The sequence below is a fragment of the Myotis davidii genome, unplaced genomic scaffold (genome assembly GCF_000327345.1).
Source record: "Myotis davidii unplaced genomic scaffold, ASM32734v1 scaffold162, whole genome shotgun sequence".
NCBI classification, from domain to species: Eukaryota; Metazoa; Chordata; class Mammalia; order Chiroptera; family Vespertilionidae; genus Myotis; species Myotis davidii.
In genome coordinates this window covers 1,865,308-1,874,218 of record NW_006300036.1, presented here as the reverse complement: position 1 = coordinate 1,874,218, position 8,911 = coordinate 1,865,308, and the positions used below count along the sequence as shown (strand labels likewise).

The following is an 8,911-nucleotide window of genomic DNA, read 5'->3' as shown; positions in this document are numbered from 1 at the left end:
CATTCTATACTTTCTACTCTGTCTCTGTCAATTTCAGAATCTCATTCAAGAAACAGCAAAGAAAGGTCAGGATTCGCTTTGGCTGGCTATCATAATATACACCCTTAGCTCGGGTCCCACAAAAGGGGTGGTGTCTTTTAACACCTTTGAAATCATCAAGAGAAATTAAAGAAACCATTTCCAATCCTATCTTTACAACCAGAAGTTCATTGATCAGTACAGGTAAAGGATGGCTAATCAAGGGGGAATGGCTTTTAGAAAGTATGGTTTGCTCCACACAGCTGAGTGATTAGGGCAAGCTCAAATCCCATCTGAGTAGGACAATAAATCTATAGTCCTGTCATCTTTGAGATATCTCATTCATGAAGCACAGGTAAGAAATCACCTCTAGTTGCCATTGAATTATCAAGCACATTTGCTTTGCAGTGATCCATGTATAGAGTTTTATAATTAAGAGAACAATGTAGCCCCAGAAATTCAGTACAAATATCTAACATCAAGGCCTGAACTCTAGTTTTCCTACTAAATGCCTGGGAAATTTGGTCCCAAACACTTTGCCTTTTTGGGACTTGGTTTATTTATCTAAAAAAAAGAAAGAGTTGTGTTCATATTAGAATGGCCAAAATCTAGAACCCTGATAACACCAAATTCTGACAAGATTGTGGAGCAACAGAAGCTCTCATTCATCACTGGTGGAGATGCAAAATGGTATCATCAGTTAGGAAAACAATTTGGCAGTTTCTTGCAAAACTAAGCATATTATTAAAATCCAGTAATTATAGTCCTTGGTATTTACCCAAAGATGTTAAACACTTGTGTTCACACACACACAAAAAAAAACCTGCACATATATGTTTATAGCAGCATTATCATAATTGCCAAAACTTGGAAGCAACCAAGATGTCCTTCAGTAGATGAATGGATAAACTGTGGTCCATTCAGATAATAGTATTCAGCAGTAAAAATAAATGAGCTCTCAAACCATAAAAAGACATAGAGAAAACTTAAATGCATATTGCTAACTAAAAGAAGCCCATCTGAGAAGGACACATACTACATGATTCCAACTATATGACACTCTGAAAAACACAAAACTCTAAAGAAATGTTTAAAAATCAATGGTTGCCGTAGGTAGAGAGAGGGCAGGAATAAGCAAAGTACAGAGGATTTTTAGAGCAATGATAATACTCTATATGGTCCTACATAATAAAAGCATAATATGTAAATCAACTGAACAGTGATATGACCAGTCGGCAGGAGGCAGGGCCAGTGAGTAGGCAGTGCCAGACCAGCCAAAGCATGTGCCAGCAGGCAGAGAGAGGGGACAGCAATGGGGTGGGAGGTGGCAGCAACCAACGATGGTGGAGGGGTAATTGGGGAGGGGGCAGGGCCAGCCGCTTGCCGGCCGTGCCAGCCCCTGATCGGCCCGCCCGGTCACCTCCTGCAGAGGGAGGCCACCAGTGGCAGCAGTGGCTGGGTGATGGGGGTTGGCGCTGGCCACTCCCAGGCTGGCACCATCCCCTGATCAGCCTGCCAGTTGCCTCCCACAGAGGGAGGCCAGACTGCAGCTAAGGTCTGCTCCCCATGGAGAGTGGGCCTAAGCAGTCAGTTGGACATCCCCTGAGGGCTCCCAGACTGTGAGAGAGCACAGGCCAGGCTGAAACCACCACCCCCACCGAGTGCATGAATTTCCGTGCACCGAGCCTCTAGTGTTATAATAATGGGAAAATGTCATTATATATTTTCCCAAACCCACAGAATGTACAAGTCCAAGAGTGAATCCTAAGGTAAAGTGTGGACACTGGGTGATTATGATGAGCCAATGTAGGTTCATTCTTGGTACAAAATTCTTGTGAGTGATGTTGACAATGGGGGAGGCTCTGAATATGTAATGGCACAGGGAAATCGCTGTCCCTTTCTTCCAATTTTATTGTAAATCTAAAACTGCTATAAAAATATAGACTTTTTTAAAAGGGTTGGGTGAGCTGCTCTCAAAAGAAACAAGGTGGAGTAGAGGTTAAAATATTGAACTCTGTTATCAAAGAGGCTTGGGTTCAAATTCAAACTCTGACACTCACCACGTCCTGAGCTTGACCAAACTACCCAACTACTCAGCCTCACTTTTTCATTTGTAAAATGGGGATGATAATGGTTCTGACCTTAGGGGGTACATAAAATATGTAATATCATTCAATAAGGAGGTCAGAATTTCAAGGGCATATTTCAGTTTCTAATTATTGAAAAATGTTTTCCCTTACTCTGAGAACTTCTCATTACTTGTGTTACCATGAATATCAACTGATATTAGTAGGTCTTAATATTTCAAAAACTGTGCATTACCGTATTGACAGGAGGAAATAATATTTATATTATTTCACTCCTCTTACTTTTATTTATTTTTTTAAATATATTTTATTGATTTTTACAAAGAGGAAGGAAGGGGGATAGAGAGCTAGAAATATCTATGAGGGAGAAACATCGATCAGCTGCCTCCTGCACAACCCCTACTGGGGATCGAGCCTGCAACCAAGGTTCATGCTCTTGACTGGAATCAAACCCGGAAACCTTCAGTCTGCAGGCCGATGCTCTATCCATTGAGCCAAACCAATGAGGGTACCCCTCTTACATTTGGAGGTACTAATTAAAAATAATCCCAATGTAATGCTTTCATTCAAACTGAGTAATGTAAATTTAAAGTGTTTTAAAATACACTAGTTCTAACACATTTGATTTTACAGAGATTTAAAAGAACATCTCTAAAAATCAATTTCTAAAAAGAATTACATATATAAAAACAACCATTTAAAAAGTAGAATTATTTATATTAACTGATATGGAGTTTGTTTTCTATTTTCAATATTTTTAAGATTAATCAGATTTTTTATTTTTATTTTAATGACTGAAACAAAACAAATCTAAAACCGCAGCTTCTGGAAGAACTTGCTGGTCTTGTACTTCTCTTCAAACTTGACCTTGGCCTCCCATCAGCCTTGCGTTTTAGAGCTGGGACTCTGAAGATGTCCTTGTTGATGACAGTTTTGTCCAAAGGGATATATCCACAGAGTACCTTGTGGCCATGAGGTGATTGTATTTATAAACTTTCACAAAAGACTTACTCTTTGACCTCTTGGCAATTTTCTTCTTGCCCATGGCAGCTGTCACTTTTCGGGGATTGTGATCAATTCCAGCCACCAGAGCGTGGCTATAGGGATGATCTGAGGTGTCATCCTCAATGTCCTTCATGATGATGGCTATGCGTCCAGAGTAGCATCCGGCCAGGACCAGCACCGTCTTCCTGGATTTTGAAGGCAGCCACTTGGCCTAGAGCTGAAAGGAAAGAACGGAATCAGATTATTTTTATTAGACATAAATTTTCATAAGAGCTGTTAAATTACAGGTAAAATGGTACCAAGTCAGTCAAATGGGCTTTATCTCTATTTTGGGAAAACTGAAATGATTATCAATGAGGGAAAATAAGGCTGAAGAAATATCACATCTCAGGATTTTTACCCCCTTTTTTGTTTTAATTGAGCTTCTTCCTCTCATAGATCTTGTACTTATCATTCATTTATTTTCATCTTCAAGTATTTAGGTAATGCACACACATAAAGAGGTCTGGCTGTTTAGAAAACAACAAATCAAACCAAATCCTTTATGAAGCTGCCGATTTCAATACATCTCCGTGCTATTTGATTTGGAAATGATTTACATATGCTTAAATTACCTCTTCCATGATTGAAATTTTTTAAGTAATTCATTACAAATAAAATTTTACTAGGACATTTAAAAATAATTTCTTTGTTTTATTCCATTTATATTCACAAAAGTCTTATTAATGAAGCATGAGAAAAGAAGAATTGGTACAAGCAAGTCATACTCAAGTTTGTGGTTTTTTTAACCACTACGGTACCATCTCAAAAATGATGTTGACTTGTCAGTTATACCTTCTTTCTCTGTGGATATGCCTCCATGCTGCCGGGGAGATATACATATTGGCATGTATTGAAATAGTCTGTGTCAGATTATCATCTAGTTGAGATAGGGATGTAGCAAGGGCATGTCTCCATGACTCAAAAGCCCACAGAGAGGAACCACAGTGTCAAACTTGTGATATGGTGTCAAGATGAAGTATGCTTTGCATTTTATTAATAGTAGGGAACACATTTCACTGCTCATTCAAGTGTCGTGCTAGAACTAGGTGAGTGCTGCCAATATAAGTGGATGGAGATTAACACTTTTTTGACACTCCTGCTACCAAGTGCCTATAAAATGTTTATACCTATAATTGTGTCAAATTACGCTAATTGAGTACTGAAAAGACACTATAAGTTGAAGTATTCAAACAGTACATTTCTCCGAATCGCAAGGAGTTCTTCAAGTTAGGTATTTGGAGGGCCTTTTTCCCTTTACCAAGTAGTGTCAAAGTACAATGTCCTAAAGTGTCATTTGCTCTTAATTTAATCTTTAAAAGTAAGTATGAGGAAAGCAAATTTATTTAAATTCTTGATAATACAAATATAAGATATTAAAGGTTTAACTTCACTGGTTTTATTTTTTTCAACCCAGTATACTAGTATCAGGATTATTTCTTTGATAGAGTGTTTTTATTATAAATGATACTTTGAGTATAGCTCAGAGTTTTTAACAATGTCAGCCCATCGGTAGATGTTACTATAACAGCTGTGATTGTGAGTCAGGAAGAAAATGAAATAAAATACTCATTCCTAGGGAAGTTTTTGGTTTTTTTTCCCTTAACTCCTCTCAGGTCAAAATGAATAGGGATTTTTCTGAAAGTCATTATAGACAAACACAACTTCAATGACTTCTCAATTTTATTTTAGGATATTCTGCTTTTAGGAATACAGATAACAATCCTTGAGTTTCTAAATTCTGCCCATATTCTATTAAAATCATTTTTCTACTTTTCTGTTAAACTGCATTTAATCCTTTGTGTCAATGTGCTGAGGAAGATAGTAAAGAGATATCTGAACTTTGCCTTAAACTACTTTAATCTTTTTTTAAGCTCTCATTCATGTAACACAGCTTCAGCAATCTGATTTCAACACCCCGTCTCCCAGGGGGAAAATGCTAAGATTTCCAAGTTCAGAGACCAGTGTGAACCTGATTCTCCTCAACTAAAAGGTATTTAATTCTAACGGCACATTCTCTACAGTGCCTCCTGGAGGCTTTTCAAGTCTTTTGAATTTTAATGGTAGTAAAGAGATCTTTTGTACTGGCTGAAGGGGTCCTAGAGCTGAGGGGATTGGTAATGGCATATGGCACAGGTGGTCACAGAGAATTTTTATCAAGTGTGGAAAACATCAACCCTCTTACAAGGCAACATATGCCGCCGAGAACACATTTGCCCAAAACCTTTGTTCCCTGTGTTGGCTGTGAGCACAATTTAGCAACCAATTTTAAATGCTGCTCTAGTCCCAAGGCCCTTAATGATGTGGGATTCAGCTATGGAAGAAACCTAATGACAGTGCCGTTCTGTCACATTCCCTGCACTTTTCTACAGCACGAATGGAGGAATCAATCGCTCCAGAAACGTTTGTTTGCTGACCTAAGAGTCTATTCCTAACTCTTGTCTCTTCTCATCCAATTCCAAGAGCACTCTCCAGCGTGAAGTAGTTCTGAATTATTTTTGCCTGTAAACTGTTTTCCACCATTCCTCACTGTTTCCATTCAATATCCCATCTTTTAGTTCAAATAAACATCACGTTATCTCATGCCCCTTCTAATATTTTTGCATGAGAAATTATGTATTCTAATAGCGGCAATATCCCCTTGCCTAAGGAGACCTGCTGGCAGATGGAAAGCAAGTTGGAGCTCTCCAGGCCTGAACTGACAATTAAAACACCCAGCCCAGATTGATGGTGATTACTGTCTACCAGTTAGCCAAAGGCTTTATGACCCAAGCTGACAATGGCAGCCCATGCTATGGCAACAAGACCAAATAACAATTGAAGTACATACTTGATAAGAGTCTTTCATTTATATGCACAGCATTAGCAATTAGTTTCTTTGTAACAAAAAGAGCAAGAGATTGCGCTCTACTAGTATATGACAAAGGATGGTGGAATGATTTTTAGAATGCTTTAGCCCCCCAGAGCAAATATAAAAAGTATTGTCATCATTATGCACAATATAATGAATTTCTGATGCACCCTATACAGAAGCTAAAGTAAGAACAAATATATCACTCCAGACTAATTAGAAAAAAGTAATCAATTCACTCAATGACTTAATATAGGTTAGGGTCCCTTTTCCTGGAAACATTCTAGACCGTGGAAGAGCCCCATTTGGTTGTTATTCCTACAGATATCACTGCTAGAGCGTAGTCTCTATAGGACAGAAACAGCCACTCTAGCAATCTAGCTCTTTCTGCTAGGCTCATCTTTTCCCTTTTGGGGACAGGCAGCAAAATATGATAATTGCCATTATGCAAGTTATTTTAGCAGATGGAAAATTTGGACTGATAACTTACCTTTCTAAAAATTTATCTCTACAATCATCCTGAAAGTAAGGAAATGCTTTTTTAAAATTGATGGTAGGGAACACCGGAGCTTTCAGTGGTCAATGATCGAGCAATTGGAGGAACAACAACAAAACTTTTAAGTAGCCGAAAGATAGATGAAAGAAAGAAAGAAAGAAAGAAAGAAAGGAAGGAAGGAAGGAAGGAAGAAAGAAAGAGGAAGGAAGGAAGGAAGGAAGGAAGGAAGAAAGAAAGAGGAAGGAAGGAAGGAAGGAAGGAAGGAAGAAAGAAAGAGGAAGGAAGGAAGGAAGGAAGGAAGGAAGAAAGAAAGAGGAAGGAAGGAAGGAAGGAAGGAAGGAAGAAAGAAAGAGGAAGGAAGGAAGGAAGGAAGGAAGGAAGAAAGAAAGAGGAAGGAAGGAAGGAAGGAAGGAAGGAAGAAAGAAAGAGGAAGGAAGGAAGGAAGGAAGGAAGGAAGAAAGAAAGAGGAAGGAAGGAAGGAAGGAAGGAAGGAAAGAAAAGAGCCAGGTCTTACCATCCTCCTGAAAACTGGGCCTCATCCTCCAGCTGAGCAAATCACATCATTGTTTGCAAGGAGCTGCAGCTGCTCTAAGTTTTACTTCCCCAGATGATACGGTTCAACAGGACCAGGAAAGAGCAGAAATGCATTTGACCCTTGAGCAACACTGGGGTTAGGGGCATGGAGCCCTGCACAGCAGAAAATGCACCTATAACTTTTAACTCAACCATCAGCACGTAGTTGATTCTTTATCCACAGATTCAACCAATCCCAATAGAAAACAGCGTTTTATTTTTCAATTACAGATTACACTCAATATTATTTTGTATTCGTTTCAGTGTACAGCATAGTGGTTGGATAATCATATACTTTACAAAGTTAGAAAACAGCATTTTCACCACAGTTGGGAATTGGCAGTAGGGAAACTGCAGTTGGGAATGTGAAAATACAGTTGATTTTCTAAATCTGCACATAGGTTGACCTGTGAACTTCAAACTTGTGTTATTAAACGGTCAACTACAATTTTTTTAATTAAAAAAGTAACATTGGATTATAACAGAAAGTATAAAATAAATATCCACGCGTCCATAATAATGTAAAAATGATTAAATAAATAAGTAAACAAACAAATAAATGTGGGAGAAGACACAAATCTCTATGTAGAAGAATTCCAACTAATTTGTGTAGCTACACCACTGTCAAGAGAATGGAGCATAGCTTCCCACTCTGTGAGTGTGGATCGATCATAGTGACTTCCATCCAAAGGTACAGTGTGGAAGGGTGAAAAGACGGCTTTTCAGTGTAAAAGCTTGTAAACAGTACCCGAGCCAGGTGATCAAGGGCAACAGTAAGAGTGTTAATCATGTTGATAGCACAAACCCTTCATATCACATGATGAAATGGCCCTTTACCTCTGTAGTCTTCCTCCCAAAAGCCCATAACCCCAATCCAATCATTAGAAAATATCTGACAAAAATCCTATTGAGGAGCATTTTGCAAAATATCTGATCAGTACTCCTTAAAACTGTCCAGGTCATCAAAACAAGGAAAATGTGAGAAATTGCCACAGCCAAGAGGAGCCTAAGGAGACACCGTGGCTGATTGTAATGTGGCATCCAGGATGGAATTCTGAAACAATAAAAGGACATTAGGCAAAATCTAAGGAAATCTGACTATAGTTAATAATGTATTAATATTCAATCACTAATTACCATGTCAATCTAAAATGTAATAATAGGGGAAACTGGGTATGGGCTATATAAGAACACTGTAATAGCTTCCCAATTTTCCTGTAAATCTGAAACTGTTCTAAAATGTATAAACTCTACAACCCATGGAATGTATCCGCAGCTTGCTTTTGTCATAACGCTAGCTCCATTTTACCTGAGCCATCTTATTTTCTATCACAGATTCATGCTCATACATACACATATAAAGATATTATGCTACCAGAATCATTAGTCCCGTTCACCATATTTCTTGTTCTCCTGGTCCCTTTGAAGTTAGACATAATCTTATTACTTGCCCTGTCCAGTGAAACATGAGGAAGGAGGATACATCAGTTTCAGGCACAAGATGTGATAGCTAGTGTTAGATTCACTGCAATCCCTTCCTCCTACCACAATGGTAGTGGAAACATGGTCGAGATAGAATCACCATAACCTGGATTGCTGAGTGACTACAATGAACAGAGTTCCCTGTAGCCCTGCATTAGAGAAGAAATAGATTTTGATGTATTAGCCACTAAGAATTTGAGATCGTTTGTTACCATAGAATAGCTTGGCCATCCTGGCAGATGCACATATATGCACACATTATCTATCACTTGATAACACAGCAACACTCAAAAATTCACATCAGAATGCTAATTCTTCAGTATGTGTATTTATCACAATGCGCTTATATTATGGGAAGTG

The 8,911-nt window shown here is 38.4% G+C and overlaps 1 pseudogene; it reads right to left on the bottom strand.

Moving 5' to 3' along the window:
- Nucleotides 1–2,896: 2,896 nt before the first annotated feature.
- Nucleotides 2,897–8,911, bottom strand: part of LOC102757387 — a 38,351-nt pseudogene continuing 32,336 nt past the window's right edge.